General features: G+C 37.0%; 1 pseudogene; it reads right to left on the reverse strand.

Annotated features, from left to right (window-relative positions):
* LOC119540605 overlaps nt 1-20,482 on the reverse strand; it is a 112,383-nt pseudogene extending 91,901 nt beyond the window's left edge.
* Nucleotides 20,483-20,695: the final 213 nt, after the last annotated feature.

A 20,695-nucleotide genomic window follows, 5' to 3' on the forward strand; every position in this document is an offset into this window, starting at 1 on the left:
ATTTTTCTTTTGGAACTCTCTTGATATTTTCTGATGTCACAGAGAAGAAAGGACAAGAGACATGGGGAAAAGGCAAGATTTTTATTGGGCCTGATGATAGTGTACTCCCTCCAAAATGCTCCTATGCATTCTTCAAAATGTTGCTCTTGGGGCGTTTTGTCCTCTCTTAGCTTCTCCAGAGCAAGGTGTCAGCAAAAGTCTGCTTTCAATGGCCGTTTCCAAAATGTTTCTCTTGGCTGCAGCAACACTGTGCATATATTTGAATAAGTTTTAGCCACATTTCTCAGGTCGTATGGGATTCCTTCAGCCTTCTTAGGTTTCTTGCTCTAGCCCTTCCTACTACAGCAAGAAAAATAGCCAGATTTAGTAAAATTTAAAACACATATAGCATCTTTTTAACAAAGCATTGGTAAAGACATTGTTTTTAGTAGTAATGTCAATATATTTTTCCCAGAGGCCAATTTAGTAGTGTACTTTTCTCTTGTGATTTTGTGGCTTTATAAATGGAATAAATGTTCCATTTTAGATGAGTCACTAAAGTATAGAGTATTGACTAGCCATCAAAAATGTGTCATTTTAAAACTGATGATTTATATCAAGATAAGTAAAATGATGCTCAATTTGAAAGTTACAATTACATGTGAGCTTTTATGTCAAAATAATTTAGAAAAATCAAGCCCTATATCAAGTCATCATGAACCTCATATTGTTATGATTGCCTTTTGGAGTTGAGTGATCTTGTGGTCTTTCCAGAGCCTAGAAGAAAAATTGGTTAATTTTTACAATAGATTTTTAGAACAATTATAAACCATGTTTGGAAATTTGGCATTCCCTTTTTCATTATATTTTTTATTTTTGAATATAACATATTGCGCCAGTTTGGATGTATTATATCCCCTAAAATGCCATGTTCTTTAATGCAATCTTGTGGGGACAGACGTATTAGTGTTGATTAGGTTGGAATCTTTGCTTTAGGCTGTTTCCATGGAGATGTGACCCACCCAACTGTGGGTAATACCTTTGATTAGGTTATTTCCATGGAGGTGTGGCCCCGCCTATTCAGCCTGGGTCTTGATTAGTTTACCAGAACCCTATAAAAGCTAAGACAAGGAGCTCAGTGTTGCTGCAGCCAAGAGAGACATTTTGGAAACGGCCATTGAAAGCAGACTTTTGCTGACACCTTGCTCCGGAGAAGCTAAGAGAGGACAAAATGCCCCAAGAGCAACATTTTGAAGAATGCACAGGAGCTGAGAGAGGAGCTGGAACACAACCTAGGATCAGCAGATGCCAGCCATGTGCCTTCCCAGTTAACAGAGGTTTTCCAGGAGCCATTGGCTTTCCTTCGGTGAAGGTATACTTGTGTTGATGCCTTAATTTGGACATTTTCATGGCCTTCAGACTGTAAATTTGTAGCCAAATAAACCCATTTTATAAATGCCAATTCATTTCTGGTATTTTACATAACAGCAGCCTTAGCAAACCAGAACACATATATATATGTAGAAGTGATAACTTTCCAAGTGCAATTTAACAAGTAGTTAGAGAGCAAATTTCAAAAAATATTATAGATTACAGTTTCACAGTTTCAGTTATTTCCTTATTGTGAAATATAATTCCCTTTTTCTCATGAAAGATATCTATTATGCTCACTTTTCTGTATCTATAGATTAATTTTAAGTAATGTGGGTCAATAGAGACAGGTAGGATAACTGTTATAAAACGTTTTGTTGATGCACATCAAACTACACTAGTTCAATATTATGCTCTACCAATGGATGTTACTTATTTTAAAACAAGGAAGATAACTGACCATTAGTTAAAGGCTGTCATTTGTATTAACAGATTATGTTCAGATATGTTTAAATTTACATAACAACTGATCAAAACATCTGACAAAGCTTTAGCAAATTAAGAACAATAACAATATTTATAATTTATGTTCCTTGTAATTAAATATAATCCTTTGAATCTCTTGAAAACATACAGTGGAATGGCACATGCTTGAATTTAGAGTTCTAGCAGTGAGCTGAGACAGATGAATAGCCAGGATATGTTCATGAGAATTATATTTGCCTGGCTGAGGTCACCTTAAAGACAGGGTCAAAGTTTATTTCACTCATCATTTTATCCTTGCTGCCTAGCAGAGTACCTGGAACATACTAAATACCTAATACAGATCAGTTGTAAGAGAAATTCTAGCCTTTAACATGTCTTCCTTTGCTTTTATCTACTTTTACAAAGAGGTCCTATTTAGCTTGGTTTGCAGATTAGTGGACTATTTAGTGGATGATTTGGGGACCGGGAGAAGAGAAGGGAGAAGGGGCAGAAGCAATAATAGAGGAAATAATTAATGAAAATTTCCCATCTCTTATGAAAGACATAAAATGGTTTTGTTCACTCACCATACATTCCATTCTAAGTAAATAATCAATGGTTCTCTGTAATGGGGATGAGAAAAAATTAATATCAACTTGCCAAGTTTCTCTATAAAAACATAAATACTAGCTAAGGTTAGCTTATAAGGTATAGGCACTTGTATATGCCCTAGTGAATTCAAAGGGCTAATGGCTCTGAATGACAACATTTCTAGTTATTCCTCTGACTGATGATTAACAATCTCAAGGCCCAGGAGAGTTAATCTGCTTTCAAGACTTCATAGTGACCCATGCTCATAACAAGTTAGCCTTCAGTCCTTAAGTCACCAGACAGTCATCTAGCAGGACTCTGGACTGGATTGAACACTCTAAAGTATCCATTATGAAAATTCAGTATGAGCAGTTGGATGCTAGGGCAGGAAGAAGAGATGGGAAAAGAGAAGTTATTGAGATACTACCAGACCCAGATTTACCTGTTGTGGTAGAAATTCTGTGACAATTATTCAAAATGTGCACACTGAGTTAGCATGTCATTAAAAATCTAACATGCAGATGACATAAATAACAATAAATAAATAAATACCAAATATAACTTGTGACTCTATGTGTCTATAAAGGAAACAAAGAGTGAGAATTTCAGTGTCCCCTTCAAGCCACATGGGAATTGCAGAGAGCCTAAGAAATTCAATTTAGATACTACAACTGCCAAACCAGCTGTATCTCTGAGTTTCCTTCAATGTTCCTCCTTCTGCCTGGCCCTAGACTGGTGCAGAGTCAGCCCATCAGGCCATCTTCTCCCAGAGTCCCACATTTATGGCAGGTCAAAACCTCCCCCATTGCTCTCACCCCTCCCATCCTCCTCCACCCAGCTCTAACTGCTTTTCTCAATATAGCCAATGACCCTTACCTACCCCAGTCAAAGCTTGAAGGGGTGATAACTAATCCAATGAGTAACATCTCAGCCCTGACTCTCTCTTTGTCCTTTCGGCTTTTTTTCCCTCCCACAATCCCTCTAAGCCAGAGGGATGGAATTTTCTTTCACTCCTGCTTCTTGTCATCTCAATTATAGTCTCTACCTTCTTGACTCAAAAGTCATTGTTAAGCCTTACTGGCAATGGAAAGAGACAGATCTTGCTCATCAATAGGAAACCTAAATTGGGAAATATTTCAAAGGTGATACATCTATTACACCTGTTGTCAGCCTTTTTAGTTTCTATGCGTTTAGCTCTATAAAGCCCATAATAGAAGGGATGATGATTCTGCTACCCTCCTTCCCCAATTTTGATTGTGGCTTGTTTGATCTAATACCTATGCAATAGACTCTGGGTGCTGTCCCAAGAGAAGGACAGTTTGATGAAATGAGAAAGAGAAAAGATATATTGTAGGAAAGAAAAAAAGATCAATTTGTTTTGCATATGTTTCTAGTGGGCTTACTAATTAAGTATCAAATGATTTCTGGTAGAATAACAGAGCTCATGAGGTCATCTAGATATATGATGGCTGGGTCACCTCTGCAAAATAAATATTTGTTGTGTTTTGATGAATTGTAATTGTTTGTATCTCATTTATTTATTTATTTATTTATTTATTTATGTTTTTGCATGAGATGCCACGGTTGACTAGAGTTTCACTGGTTTTATAACTAAGAAAGAGTAGTTGGGATATTTTTGAGGTTTTTTGCTGTCATTGAGGGGAAGGGAGTGGGAATTTGGGATTGAAATGTAACATAGCTTCACTCTGAGATACTAAATATTTAATTGAATAGTCCCAAAATATTAATGAAGATTGTGTCTGGACTCCTAGCTTCAAATGCCTGAATGGTGTGGTGGGGTTGAAAACCAGGGAGAAATGTACAAGGGAAAGAGGTATTGAGTTTGAAGGGGCTAAATAAATTCCACCACCATTACTCATTCAAGTTATCTACCAATTGATAAATGAAGCAAAAAAAAAAAAAAAAGTCAGTTTTAAACTAATAAAAGTTGATATTGGAGAATGTGACTTAGGTTCATGACAACATTAACCCCAATCCTCCACATGACATCTTGTTCATTGGGTCAGTCAGTGCTGGACCAACATAGGCCTCCACACATATACAGCTTGGAGGCTATAAAACCTGGAGAAGCATAGCTGTCTATTGGCATCCTGGTTTCCAGGGGAAAGAGCAGAAGGGCTACACATGCTATTTCTCCTTCAGAAGAAACTAGCTTCAGGTTAAGTATTTCATCCTTCTCTACTGGAATTCCCTTCATATGAAAGGAAATATTAGAATCCTGCAAAAGTTGTTCCCTACCCATTTTAAGTATACTGTTGTTGAGTAGTTGTGAGTGTTGAAAGCTCTGCCTTATCAATAATAAGCTCAATTATAGACCTGATATACATAAGACTTGGAGAGAAAAAGGGCCAGAAAAAAGGCAGTAGGTAAAAAGGCAGAGAAGGGAGGAAGATAAAACAAAGAAAGATGAAATGTTAAGCTTGGATTTTGATGTATTTGCTTTCCTTGTGCACTTTTAATGATTAACATGATATATGACCATTACGAAATCATGAAAATGAATGCTAAGAAATATGAAGATGAAAATAACTTTTCATGACACCTTGATTATATTTCTTAAGATTTATTCCCTTGGGAAAGCTAGGCCAATATTCTGGCACTACTTGCCTTCTTTGAGGCATTGCATGAATAAATCGTATGAAATGTAATCAAAATGTGAGGAGATTTTTCTTCTGGCTGAGAATGCTTGGGGGTATGACATGTCCTGATAACCAGCTGCAGGGAATCCATTCAATTTTCTTGAAGGGTGGTCCACAAGTGCCTGTAATTCTTTTCTACATCCTTCAAATACTCAAAAATCTACAAATCTACACAACCCAGAATTTTATTTAGAAAAATGGATTGATTTGGAGTCACACATAGTCAAAATAAACTCTCACATTAGCAGCCTTGATCTCCATAGGACTCAATGGAAGAAAGCTAAAGCGTCTTTGGTTGTTCCTGATTTTAATCAAAGAGAAGTTTAGAAAAAGTTTTTCTTTATGCCCTTGTGTTGGATTCATTTTAGAAAGTCTTGGGAACTTAATGTTAATATCAAAACCATATATCGAACTAATGAAACATAACAGCCCATGAGCTTCACTTTCTTAATTGGAGGTAGATTAATTTTCAAGTAGTATGGAACATTTACTGCTTACTCTGACATTTCCTAGTTGCAGTTGCTTTTTATAGAATTAGATTTAAATGAAACTATATTATTCTACACCAATTTTGAATAAGAAGAATTACAGTAATTCATTGAAAAATCAATGATAAATTCCATTGGAAATTTAATCATTTCTAGAGGAAGCATAACAGATTGAAACCAGGGTCTGGTTTAGGGAATCATCCTTTTAATAGAATGAAAGTTAATATCACTGAGGGAAAACACAAGCTGGTCTGCTCTAAGGTTTGTTATTCTTTGGATAAAAGTACTTACTTGCTATTCTACTTTCCAATCAGTTGCTTGGTATCAATTGTTGCAAAGGCATGTTCTCGGTGTACCTCACACTGAAAAGTTCTCCTCTTACCACAGCAATAAGAATTTGAATCCAGAGTGGACACAATTTGATTATTAACCAAATTATTTTATGTATACATGTATCCATCTGCACAAAGGATTTTCTAAATTCTTTACTTGGTTGTATAGTTACGGATACAGGAATTTCTGAGAAAGCCATAATTTTGTTATTATAAGTTTGTATTTGTATTGTTGGACATGGGTTTGATCCAGCTGCAATTTCTGCACCCTCATTGAGCATTTAGATTGATCCAACTGATAAAGCCACTACATTTTCCTTCCTCAATTCTCCATGTGCTTCCCTCATTGGAAAAAAGACAACATAGCCAGAGATGGAATATGGTTCTTCAGCTGGAAGTTTGGGAGTGATTGTATTCCCTGATCTGCCTGGTTCAACTAAGATGATAATTAAAAATCTCTGCTTCACCTCTGTTTTGGAGACAAAGCTTCCCACTGCCAATAAGTTATCAAGTTCCACATACTCAGTAAATTAGGAGATACGGTAAATGATGAGGTTGTCAACTCTTTCTGAAACTCTTACCACTTTATACCTCATGACTTATCCTCACTGTTTTACTTTCCCAGAGGGTACCATTAGGCACATGAGTTAACTGGGGCTGCTTGCCTCTTTCTATGAGCCAACCACAGGGCCATCCATTTGTAAAACAAAAGCCCTCCCAGCTCCAGGACTTCAACTGAGGAGCAGACAGCTTTCTATAATCCCAAGGACTTTCTGAACCTATCAGTTCTTGATCTCCCCCTTTATATCACAAAGCTTTTGATTTAGTTTTGTCTGAACAGCCTCTTTTGAATACTTCTGTGGATGGCCAGGCCACCAGAACCCAGTGGAACACCAGGGCTTCTCCCTCCTGTCTTAACCAGCACCCTGACCAGCTAATTACTTCTGGCTTTCAATCTCTAGGTGCTGGGATCCAATCAACCCTTACGTTTCTGTTTCCTGCCTGTAAAGGAGTCCTGGGAAGAAGGGACTTGAATTTTAATCATTGATTCATTTCCTCTTGCCCTTCTGGAATTGTCTGTTTTTTTCACTAGCTCTGATCATATTTCGCCTCCTACTACTTCACTGTCCCTTTTCTCTCCACTTGTCCCCCAAGTGAACTAATTCTGTTACACCTTTGTTCACACTTGGTCAGACTTTTGGCCTTTTCTCCAGCCTTTGCTGTTTTACCTATTTCCTTTATCAACCAAGAACTAAGTCTTTCTGCCATGAATGAATTCAACATTTTGAGGGGCCCAAGTATGCTATGCAACTGTGTGGTCCATACCAACACCTTACTGGAAATTTAATAGAGCAAGAACTACCCAATGCCATCCTGCTCCTACCCCTATACAAAGTCAGACAGTTTATTTGGCCAACTTCTGCTGGGTAGGTCTCTTTCTTACTGAAGGTTTTTCTGTTCAAAAGGCACAGGTGGCTTTTGAGGAAGTGGGGAGATCAGTCCTCAATTCCACTTACTATTCTAGGGCCTATTTTATTGCTAGCCCTACTTTCTGTGAGTTGGTCTTACTCATTCTCTCCATCCCTGTTTTTGAATCATTTGGGACTAACTTGTTGACTACCCCTGTTATCACTGTATTCATTTCTAAAATTTTACCCCCACTCATTATTCCCAGAATTAAGACAGATTCCTCATACCCATTCTGATCTGAATCTTCAATGTCATTGTTCAGACAAGATCTCTGATGTGGCATTATTGTTTGAATCTTGAGCTTTGGCCGTGAGCCTACTTCTGTGGGCTCTGATTAGCTTCTCTCCTGCTAGGTCATCAATTCCTAAGTATAGTCTAACTCCATGCTTCTGGCAAGCCCTGATACTCATCAGGTGAAATTAAATTCAAGGTAAGCACCCTTTCTCCACAAGGACAGAATAGAACAGACACAGAACAGTTATTTTCATTAATCAAAATAGATGAAATTAGCTAATACTATTTATTTAATTTTATTTATTCAGAACATGTTCTGTATTAGGCATCCAAATGATGGTATGCTGATTTGAATCTATTATGTACCCCAGAAAATCCATATTATTTTAATCCAATATTGTTGGTGCAGACTTATTGTGGGTGGGACATTTTGATTAGATTATTTCCATGGAGATGTGACCCCCCCCCCCACCCATTCAAAGTGGATCTTAATTAGTTTTCTGGAGTCCTTAAGAGAGCTCAGAGCAGAGAGAGAGAGAGAGAGAGAGCACCCAGAGCTGACACAGACTGAGATGATTAGAAAGAAAATGCCCAGAGACATTTTTGGAGAAAGCCATTTTGAAACCAGAGCCCAGGAGAGAAGGACCAGCAGATGCCAGCCATGTGCATTTCCAGCTGACAGAGATGTTCTGGATGCCATCGGCCTTTCTTCAGTGAAGGTATCCTCTTATTGATACCTTAGTTTGGACATTTATATGATCTTAGGACTGTAAATTTGTAACCTGATAAACCCCCTTTATAAAAGCCAATCCATTTCTGGTATTTTCTATTCCAGCAGCTTTAGCAAACTGGAACAGATGGTTTACAGAAATTTCAGAGAACTGCTTCTCCTCATAGCCTGGGAATTCCTAGCAAACCATCAAACCTAGCAATACCATCAAGAGATGTAACTAGCAGTGAATAATTACATGGTTCTCATTTCAGGACTTTGTAATGTGTTTCCTAAATTGGTATCATTTGATAGATAGCTTAAAATATATGACAAACCAAAAAGGGTAAAAATTATGAATTATGGGTTTGTTCCTAAGGATACCACAGAAAAACTGAAAACTCAGAACCCTATTGAAGACAGGAGAATAATTTCAACCATCATTTTTTCCACATTTCAGATTAAACACATTGTCTGCTTCAAAGCTATATAATAATGGTGTTTTAAGGCTTACTCAATAGCCACAAACATCTTTGAACACATGCATAGTTCCAAATAGTCATTATAAACCATGACAGCAATGGAGTTAATTTCTTTTATTGGTAATGGATACTTTGTCTGGGACTAGTTAAAAAAAAATCAGACTCCCTCACCTAAGTAGGTCATCCATTCTGTTTTGATCTGTCTTTCCTGTTCCTTTCTATCATTACATTTATCACACATTGTAATTATATGTGTATTTGTTTTATGTATGCTGATTTTTTGTCTTCACTACTAGAATGTAACTTATGTGCTCCATGAGACCAGTTTTCATATCTATTTTCTTCACCAGTACATGTGCAGCTCCTATGCCTGTCACTGTGCTAGATGCTGAATATATATTTGCTAATACACTAATTATAAACAATAAATTCCAACTGTGATGGGCTTACATGGGATTCCATACATTTCCTCTCTAGATATAATCTAAGAAATAGATTAATGAATATGTATAAATATATTATAGATATATCAAAAACAAAGAGAAATCATTTGATGATATCTTGGTCTCTATTTTTTACAATAAATCCTAAAAATAATTTAAAAATCTTTAAATTTTCCAACAATAGTTACTTCACATAATATTCCACCAAAAATGACATTTTATTAAATTTGAAGATAGCACGGTGCTTGGAGATAAAACTTAAATACTGGACAAAAGAATCAGCATTCATTCTGTAAATTATTCAAGAAAAAAAGATAAAATGCCATCAGTAAATGCATTTAGCTCTACAGTTGCATTGTAAAAAATTAAAAAGAATCAGTCTAGAATGTAGGAAGAACTTTCTAGGAAAACTTTCAAGGTGTTGGAGTGGAATGCTTTTTAATATAATGAGCCTCATGAATCCTGAGATCTTCAAAGATAGGGGAGAAGTCAGAGAAGAATTTCATTTGATTACTTAGGAGACCCTTTCTGTTCTGAAATTGAATAAAAAGTTAACGTAATGAGTCCTTTAAGCTGTGAGTGCTTTCTATTAAAAATCATTAGCTTCCTCCCTTAAAGCCTTCCCATCTCATTTTATTATTTAAGTAATTTTCTTCCACCTTCTAGGAGAGTGTGCGTGTGGAAGTTCATATTTCCTTTAACTGGTTTACTGAAAACTGGGGCAATAATTTCAATGGCTTGTAATTCAAACAAGAACAGAATCATGACTTCACGAAAAGAGTAACACGTTGCCCCAGGGGATGTTGTAGACACCCTCCATTGTTTACCAGGACTTCCCAACTTCCAACCTTCTGCATCACTTCACAGGAAATATGCAAGCTGCAATTTAATCACTTGAATGGAACCCATAGAATGAATACCTGGTGATCAGTCAGCTAGTGAGTCACAGATGCCGTTGTTATCTCTGCTCCCGATGACTAGAAGAGTTAGAGGGGATTGCTTGTCATCACTACAAAACTGAAAGTCTTGCTTGCAGTGGTCCCTGACCATACTAAAAATTGGTGTATGTCTACCTCCCATAGTTGGCAACAATGTGGTAGTGATAGAGAAGTGAGTGCTGGCAGAGTCATCTGTTAACTGAGTCAAGCAGCAGGAGAAGCGTGAGATTTGATACTTACCACTGAAAATCTTAGTTTCATAAATGGGCGTGAGAGGAAACTTAGCTAAGATTTTATATTTATATAATCCAGTGACTCTCAAAATGTAGTTCAGATAAGAATCACATAAAGAAATTGACTTATTAAAATTGCAGATTTCTCAGCACTATCTCCAGCTCTTTTGACTCAGTAAGTCGAAGGTGGGGCCTGGGGAATCGCCTTTTTAATAAGCAATCCAGGTAATTCCAAGGCACACAGTTCCCGGATCTCATATTGAAAACAACTACTGGTTTAGACAAAAAAGACAACCTTACTCTTTATACGTGTCAGGTACATATCTTGGAACTAAGAACCACTTACTAGGGCAAAGGGCTATGGCAAATGTCAAACATGTGTGTGACATGGGGTGGGGATGTTTAGTGTGGGTTTTGAGCATTTGAAATATGCTTTGTGAACTGCCTGTCATAGGTAAATGAAAATTATTAGGCTCTGTGAAATATCCAAGGAAACTATATTAAAACAAACAAGAGTATTGAGTTCCAAACTTCAATATAAAATAACTCAATACTAGGATAGAGTTACAAAGTTTGCTTAGAGATCGAGTGTCAACCTGCTATGTAATAACTCACAGCAGGACTGACTGTACAATTTGCTTAGGGGTTAATAGCATCTATAAGCTGGAAGCGCAGACTACTATCCTTGCTATTCACTGCCAGCCTTACTTGGACAAGGGGACACATTGCTATTCAAGCCACATACTGCTCTAATGCTACCAGTGAGCTTAGGGAGCAGAAGATATTAGGAGGAAAATGATCAAATCATGTTTGGTATAGTTCTTCAGCGCTGTTTGCCTCTATATATTCTGATGAAGTGTTTACTCACCTCCCCTCACCCTTCACTGGAATAGCTACATTTAATAAGGCAAATCATAGAGGTGATTTGCCTCGTTTTTTGGTTTGGTTTAGTTTTTTTGTTTTTATATTTACATGTAAATGAGAAAGCTGTTGATAGAATCATGGTCAATAACCATTGCTTTCTTCACATTACTCTGCTTTTGCTTTCAAGTCTGAGAAGAAAACCACATGCCTATGAGAACTTTGGTAAAAACTTCAGCCTGAATCACGTCCCTCAAGGTAAGCTGGATACCAAGAACCAAACCAAACAGGCCGAATAAAAGCAGCCTGAAGTTCATTGGGTTCATTTCACCCGCATCTGCTCTCAGAACGGCCTAGGTTTGTAATGCTTGACTACAACATCATATTTACAGGAATGGAGTGGAGACAGAAATCATCCCCGGACCTGAATCCCAGCGAACCAGAAGAACAACTTCTTACAAAGATACTACAAGGTAGCAGATGTGAAGACCTGTTTTGGATCAGACGTGACTTAAAAAACAACTGTTTTAAAATAAATTATCTCATCAAACAATTCAAAATGGCTATTGGAAACTTTAGAACTTCTTCTCAAGTAAAATACTAAGAATCATGAGCTTTGTTGGCAGTACTTCATTCTTTTTTGCATATGAGTCCTCTGGTGTTGATTGTACCTGAGGGTCCTGTGTTCAGAGGAGAGGCCTGTGCTGCACAGTGTGGGAGGCAGGTAGCTGACACCTGTTGTCACAGGTCGGCTCTTTCTTGGCTAGCTGCAGGCACCACTTGTCCACAGAGGCACACCAAATCCTGCTCGCGGTGGGAAGTTTCTGAAATACTCCTAACTACGCACTCCTTAGCAAATGGTTGTTTACAAATTTTGGGACTCCTAAATTTTTCCTCCTCCACTCAGATTCTCCTTTGGCTTCATTCTATCTTTCTTTCATTCTCTCTTTATTTTCCTTCCTTTGAAATATATAAATGCATTTCATCTCTTTTGTTTTCATTCTCTATGTAATGTCTTAACTTTTATAAGAAAATAAATTGTTGGCTTTCTTTTAAAAGTTGCTCTATTTTGCCCTAAAATAATAATGTGATAAAGCATTAAAGAGATTTTAATATCACTGTTAGTTAGAGCTTTGATTTTTTTTTTTTTTTTTAAATAAGGAGACAGAAATTAGATGACTGGAGGAATCAGAAGAGCTTTAGTAGATGAAGTGGTATTTGAATTGACCTTTGAAAAGGGGATGGGATTCCAAAAGTTATAGATGGACAGACTCAGAATGGCTTAGCAAGAGAATCATGTTTAAAAGTCATGAAACACCAAAAGAAGAAAATTAGTTGTTAAAAAAGTTAGAGCAAGTAAATGTTTTCATTCGCAAATTCCTAGGATTGAGTCACTCCAATGGAGAGTTAAGATTAATCTGGTAACTTGTCATTTATACTGCTCTTAGTTTGTTCCCCAATTTCTCTAGAAAAGAGAGAAATATAATGTCCTTATTCAAATATCTGTGCTATATTTATATTTACTTTCCTTCCCACTAATAATAAAGCATTTCTAATTGGGAATGACAGTGGCCATAACTTTTGTTTGGCCTCATTTGGGATTCCAGATCTGAGGAAATTCCCCCTGGATCTCTGTGTGTCTTGTATTACAATTTCATTACAATTCTGTCTGGTTTGGGAAAGTATTCTACCAATAGTCTTGTTCATATGATTATTGAAGTTTTAGAAAAAAAACGTGAGATATAGTTCAAATAGATGAACTCTAATGTTTTGGAAACATCTTGAAACTTTTAAAAAACACATGTACTTTTTTTATTATAAGAGTCATAAAATTTAAAGGGACTCAATTACTTTCAGGTGCCATGTTGATTTGTAGCTTTCAAACTGAGTTCTGTTTATCCCTCAGATCCCATGAAACATGTCTAGTTGACTTTTAAAGACATGACCAACAGAATTGGACTGTTGGAAAATGAGCGACCCTTCCCCTTCCACTTTGGAAGGTACCTCTATTCCTTCTGTCAAGATAGCTCTAGGGTAATCACACTTATGTTCAGTTATGGTCTCAATGATCAGTAAGAAAAAGGATATGCAAATGAAGTGCTTGGGGTGATACCAGGCTAGGAAAGCCACATATGTGCAAATCCTACCTCTCCTCTAAGCAAGATTCCCAAGGAGATAAAATATATATATGTATATAGGGAAAGTGGTAGTGTAAAGCAAAATGCCACTTGAGTTTGTTGTGATCCAAACTCAAATAGAGCCATCATTAAAAACCTGGGATAGACTACATGATTCAGACCTAAGGAGGCCTCCCTCCCTCCTTTTCCTTCCAGCCCAAACCTAAATCTGGTCATCCCACCAACCTTAGGCCAGTTCATATGGAACAGGATAATGAAGATATGAGAGTGATGAGCTCACTAGTAAGAAATGACCTGGCCTCCCTCTGGGTGGGAGTTATCCCTGGCCTATTACACAGTTAAGTAAGAGGGAAGTAGTAGAATTCATTTTACACAGATACTTCAATTTTGATATCCTTTACACAGAATGAACTGCACATCAGACCAACACTTGTATGTGTGTATGTATTTTAGACATTTCTGTATGTGTAAAATAAAATATAATATTTAGCAACTTTTGCCTAAACTTAGAGGATATTGTTTTTTACACCTACAGTATGTAGCAGCTATAGCTCAAAGGATGGAAATGTTTCTTTTGGTTTTGAGTAATTGAGGAGAATTATAGGGATGATTGGATTTTTTCCATAGTAACACTGCTTTTCAGCAACACCTGGGCCTTTGTTTTCTTGTTCACAATGAACCCTTCCAAATGCCTGACTGTGGAATGAGTTAGAGGAAAAGTGACTCTGCTCACCCACCATTCAGTGAATTTGATACCAGTGACGCTAACATTAATGGCACCTGAAGGACTCCATCCCACCGCCCTCCCTGCCCACAGCTCTGGGGAACTTGCAGTTTTACATTACAACCTGAAGCTAAGGTACATCCAGATTGCAAAATAACTTAAATAATACACTCTACCTTCCACTAGTGGGGGAAAAAGTCTGGAATGTCTACAAAGTTCTATAATCAGTGTTTAATCCACTTCTCTGAGCCATTGTCTTTGGTCATTCTGGTTCTGATTTATAGGAGTTTTGTTCAGGTGAACAAAACTAAAAGATTTTTTCTTATTCTTACCTCCACCTCTCTCCACAACTCCCACAAAATAAGTAAATCCATACATGAATAATGAATTTGCCTGGTTCTTAACAAATGAAGCTATTTATCTCCTTGATGAAGCACCTAATTTTATCAGGATCTGTCTCTCCACACCAAGAGAAAGAAACAAGAGTAAGTTTAATTTATAACCACATAAACATATATTCACCAAAACTGATTTGTTACTTGTACATAGTGCAAAACAAACTCTATTTTTTGTGTTAATGCCATGAGTTAGATAGCTAAAATTGTTTAAATTCCATTAGTGTACCCTGCCATTTTTGCTTAGATGTGTGTATTTAACCTTTGTCTTACCTTTCTGTGCCAAAAAAGTCTTTTTAATAGAGGCTTGTAGAAAATAAAAGTAAACACAACCTTCACTTCTGTGATTATTTCTTTTATCCTTTTAAAATGTAATAAAAAATTCTTCTTTCCACCTCCTTTTTCTTTTCCTTTTTTTCTTAGAGTGAAGTATTTGTTTGATTAAAATTGTGTTTCAAGAAGAGACATTTATTTTTTCTCTAGAGATGCTTGTTGAACTCCCCCAACTCTCAGATAAAACTAAGTTATTTTTTTTTTCCTAATAAAAGAGAACTTTTTCAGGGACAAAAAATAACTTAGGTGGAAGTCTGCATGGTGCCCTGAATAAAGCTTAGAACTTTGGAATCAGACAGACTTGGCTGAGTGGCCTGGGCAAGAAACTGGGTTTTTCTGCTCCTCCTTTCTATTGTTCGTAAAAGCTCTATCTCACAAGGCTAGTATGAGATTTAGTTTAATTAGAGAACATATTCAGCACTTATTTTGTAGGTCCTCATTAAAAACAAGGATTCCATTTCCATTTATTTCCCCCGGTTTCCAGTGAAAATGCCAAAATCATCTTCATCAAAGATCTTGTTTACGCCTATACTTCTAAATAATTGTAGTTATGTCAATGAATAAGATGTGTTTATGAAACATGGTATGAGTATTTGGTTTCATCAGTAAATGATTGCTTCAATGGAATATATATTCAGTGACCTGAGATCTTCACTGGACAGTCAAAACACCAGAAGAATTCAGTGCAAGCAAAAGTTCAGATCAAGTGCTTACCTTTTTATCATGCAAATCCCATAATTATTTTCCATAGCAAGGAAAAAAGTCTTTATATAAATAAGTTTTATATTCAATTAAATTATTAGAAAAAGTTGTTTAAAATTGGCTTACATAATTTAACTGAGGACTCTAAGTTGTCATTGGTGGGGATAGGGAACAAAAAAAAGACCCCAAAGAGGAACTCTGGATTAGATTTAATGTCTGGATGAAGTAGGTAGGGTGTGTCCTGGCCCTATTTTGAGGGGAACAAATCCAGATACATTATCTGTTTAAAAACAGTGTGTCACCAATGTCAGTGTCTGGAGCTGCTCTAAAAACATAGATTTGTCATAAGACCTGAAATAGAAGGTGTAGTCTCTGGCTACGGAATACACCCTGGCACAAGGTGACCATCTCAGCATCTGGTTAGCAAATTACCTCAGCAGAAAATGCTCTCCTTTGTTGACAAATGGTCTAGCTACTTTCTTGGTGAGACTAGAGGGTGAGAAACTTCTGGAAACAGTTTTGAATTCAGTTTCTAAATATGGAAATATGTTGAAATGTCCTCAGATTCAGGTGGTATTATGAACCAAATGTTCTTATAAGCAAAGTCAATGTGTCTTTTCATGTCTGTTCTTTAAAAGCATAACTGAGCTGGGAAACTGAATTTAAAAATGTTTCAGTTGCAGTTTATTAATATCAAAACCAACAAGAAACTTAAATCTTCTATGACAATTTTATTATAATGAATTTAAGCAATTAGATTTCTACATTGAACCATTGAACATTTCAAGCCCTATTTGTCAAATGAGACTATATACGTCTGGGGAAGTTCTCAAGTATGGAAGAATTAATGTCAATTCCTTTAATTTAGACCATTTCAATAGCAAGAACAAATGAACAAACAAACACAAACTTAAAGCAGGAAAGAAAATTCCACTTGGTTAAAACATGTTAGAATTTGAAGAATACTTTGATGTCCTCTATTCCTACCTGTTCATAATGTAGGTACAGATATAGCAATAGGAGGTCTAGGTAGGTTTAGGAATCTGTCAAGGTTATATAAATTATTCAAATTTCTGTTTTCCTGCTCTAAGTCTGCTGTTCTACTACATCAAGCTTCATCTCTGTTTAGTGAATAGTAAGTGGATTAAGATGCTCAGAATATAAGCGGCATGTGGGAGATAATAAGACTAGAAAGGCAGACTAGTATACAATTTTTCAGATCTTTCAATGACAGGTTGAATGGTTGGAACTTTATTCAGCGGCTAATGGCGATCCGTTGGTAACAGCATGTAGCTATATTAGAGGACTATCAAGAAGCTCTTATGACGGTATTAGATCTGTAAACTTATATTCTGCCCATGAAGCTCAGGAGCCAACCTACCAGCCACTTCACATGATCTACTGGAGTAAATTCCTCTTTTTGCATAATGCTATAGGAGGACAAGAGATAAATGGGACAGTACTGCTCTAGAAATAAATAGCACGATGATTTGGAGAAGGGGAAAAAAAATATGCAACCTGTTTCCTTCTCCAACCTAGCTGTCTTTGTTAAGACTGAGGTCTCATTTCTAAAGGCTGGCACACTTTGAAGAATGTGCTCAGGTACCTATAATTTCGGACAGTACAGTGGGAGAGGCAGTAGAATAAGTAAAGTCTCAGAGTAAAGCATCTGCAACAATATTCTAAACTATGGCAAGTATTTTATCCTTAAATAGGTCATTTATATGGAGAGAGTAATGCTAATTGTTTATATTAATCTTGTGTACCTCAGAGAGCAGTTGTGAGGTACAAAGGAGATAATGTATGTGTGAGCACCTAGCATCATTAGGATGCACAGCAGAAATCCAAATGCTTTTATTTGAACATGTATTTGTTAAAAGTTGTTTTAGTTTATAGAAGTAGTATCAGTTTCAACTGTCAGCACTTCTGGCTCTGAAAACCATCGTGATCATCAAAGAAGTTCACTCCCCCCAAAAATTCACAACTTTCTTCTTTAAAATACTAAGTTGGATGGGTTATCTTATACATTGAGGACTATGATGACTTTGGTATCCCTTCGGGAGTCAAAGTGGGTCCAAAAAATAAAAATCTAAACAATTGATTTTATCTAATATAATATTGTCATCATTAAATTTTTAAACAAAAAAATCAACTTGCTATCTAAGAAATTGGTTGTGCAGTGAAGCATTTAATGTGGAAGAGAACTCTTTGTTGTATGGCAAATATATAACATCCCAAAATCTTAACTATACTACTAAGGAATTATGGAGTGATTACTGCATATGGGATGTCTACTTCTGGTTAAGATATAGAAAGTCACAGGAAATCATTGCTATCGTCTTAATCAAAAAAAGCTGGATAACCTTCAGAAAACAGAGGTGTTTTTTTTTTTTGTTTTGTTTTTCAATCTTTCAGAGAGTTTAGGATGCAATGAAACCTAGATAAACTAATTTCCAGAAAAAGACAAGCCCTTGCAGGGGAGAAGATTTCCACAGCTGCTCTCATTTCAGTGAAAGTAGCAGAGGAAGAAGAGCCTTTCATGGAACGGGGTAAGGAGAAACCAGCTAAACTTTTAATGAACTTCTAATGGCTGTGCGTGGGCTGGCATGAGAGATTAGATTTCCAAAGAGTCTAAGCCACAGAGCAAATCTGCAACCACCCACCAAATCTTTCCCACAGGTCTTCATCCAGTGCTTGAGGTTACTATTCCAAAAGGCTGGGGGTCAAGACAGGAGAGCTAAGAAAGATGCCGCTTGAGACATCCAGAGCCTCCCCTAAGTATAAATCAACAGCCCACTGAAGGGGGAGGTGGGGATTGATGGGTAGGAGAGCAGAACTGACACAGGTATCAGCTACCCAGCCTGGCAGGGGAGGAGGAAAACTTCTCCGACACCCCAGTCTTGCACAGGCAGGGTGGAAAGAGATCTACAGAGTTGAAAACCAGAGATAATGCTAGAGAGCAAAGATTTCTTCCTCTTGAAGCAAAAAATTGGCAATCGAGCCTTGATAGCTGATATTTTTCCTAGTGCAGAAAATGTGGCTCAGCTCTAAAGCATGTTCGCGCATATGCACACACACACAAACTACTAAATTTCACTAGTGCTCAGATCCTAAGCATGGCTGAAGGAAATGTTTTGATCCTTCCTTCAAAATATGTGAAGCCGGTGGTAAATTGAATATAACTAAAGCTGAAATAAGGCCAGCTTAGCTCAGTTTCATGTCATATGGACTCAGTCTTCCACTCTAGCATCCAAACAAAAGGGTCATGACCTTTTCTGGAAGTTAATATTATTTACTTTGGGCTCTACTATTCTTTCATACAAGCTATCTTGCATATAATAAAAATGGTTAGACACACTAAAAAGCAAGATAATGAGACCAATGGTCAACAAGGACAGAATTTGATAGAAGCAGAAACAGTGACAGCCCAGATGTTGGAATTATCCATCAGAACCTTTAAAATAATTAGGGCAAAATTACTAAAAGATACATTGAAAATGGTGGAGAACATGTTTAAAGAGATGTGGAACTTCAGCAGACCCGTGAAAACTATAAAAAAATAACCAAGTGGAAATGTTAGAAATAAAAGGTACAATATAGAAATGAAAAATTCATTAGCATAACAATAGAATGGACAGGAACAGGAAAGGATCAGTGAAATGACAGGTTATAGAAAGTATTCACATGGGGAAAATTATTTTTAAAAATCCTTAATACATGTTTGTGAGACGAATGAATATTAAGTACTTCTCTATTTTATGCAATTCTAATTTCAGTACTGCAAGGCGCAATCATTACTGCATAGTTTTTTAGGAAATAGAGTCTGGTCTGGGTAATATCATTTACTGTATATGTGATAATAAAATATCTACTTTATAGAATTGTGAGAATTAAATGAGATCATCCATTTGAAGCAGTTAATATATGGCTGGCATATTTGACACATGCTAGTTAATTCTGTCAGTATCGTGAGCAGCAATGCAGCAGGAATTGCACTAGATGCCATTATATAGACACACAGGGTTGAGGTGGGGCATGGATGTAGGGGTAGGAGTAAGGTAGGATGATCCCAGCTATCATGGAACCAAGTGCAAAGACATGGTGGAATGAAAAACGTGACATGGTTTAGGAGTACCATGTCATTTTGTATGCTGTGATGATTAGGTTCATGTGTCAACTTGGCCAGGTGATAGTACCTAGGTGTCTGGTCAAGCAAGCACTGGCCTAACCATTACTGCAAGGACATTTGTGGCTGGTTAGTAAACCAGGAGACTGGTTTATTAAATCATCAGTCAATTGGCTGCAGCTTTGACTGCATCAATGAAGGGCAAGTCTTCCACAATGAGAGAATTCGATCAGCCGGATTTAATCCAATCAGTTGAAGACTTTTAAGCAAGACAGATAGAGGACCTCCACTTCTTCTTTGGCTAAACAGTGGAAGCATTTCCTGAGGAGTTCACTGAACACCTTCATTGGAGTTGCCAGTTTGTTGCCTGCCCTATGGAATTTGGACTTATGCATCCCACAGTTGCATGAGATACTTTTATAAAATCTTATATTTGGATATCTCTTGTTGATTCTGTTTCCCTAGAGAACTCTAACTAATATATATGCCTAGTGTATTAAGGGATGTAAATCAGGTACCTTCATGTGGAATCTTCTCAGCAGTTAAGCTTTGTTTGGCCACCACAGCTTCAAAAGTGAACTTTTAAAGTGAAAGCATTCCTCCTGGGGGGTGGGAGATGGTGAGTGCAATGAGGATGCATTATAAATTACCGCAATCCCCATTCTTTCCCAATGTCTTTCATACACCCACCTTACAAACTAATTTTACCTTGGTGGTTCTGACTGGCATTTGAGTTTGCACTTTCTGGAACAGAAGCAACAGCAAGTTTCTGAAAGATAGAAGTGTTGAGGTAACAAGGGGCCACCATCCTGCACCTTGCATATCATGTGAGGAGCTGACATTGTATCCAGAAATTGAAAGAGAACCTTTGAAGGATTTTGAATATTTACACTTTACATGACAGACTGTCTTCTCTGAAAGTGTCAGACCTAATTAATTTGGGGTCAGTCCCAAAAAGATGTATGAAAACATGTTCCTTTGTTTGGTATAAAGAAAGGACTAAATCAGTGTTTAAGTGTGG

The sequence above is a fragment of the Choloepus didactylus genome, chromosome 7, assembly GCF_015220235.1.
Source record: "Choloepus didactylus isolate mChoDid1 chromosome 7, mChoDid1.pri, whole genome shotgun sequence".
Taxonomy (NCBI): Eukaryota; Metazoa; Chordata; class Mammalia; order Pilosa; family Megalonychidae; genus Choloepus; species Choloepus didactylus.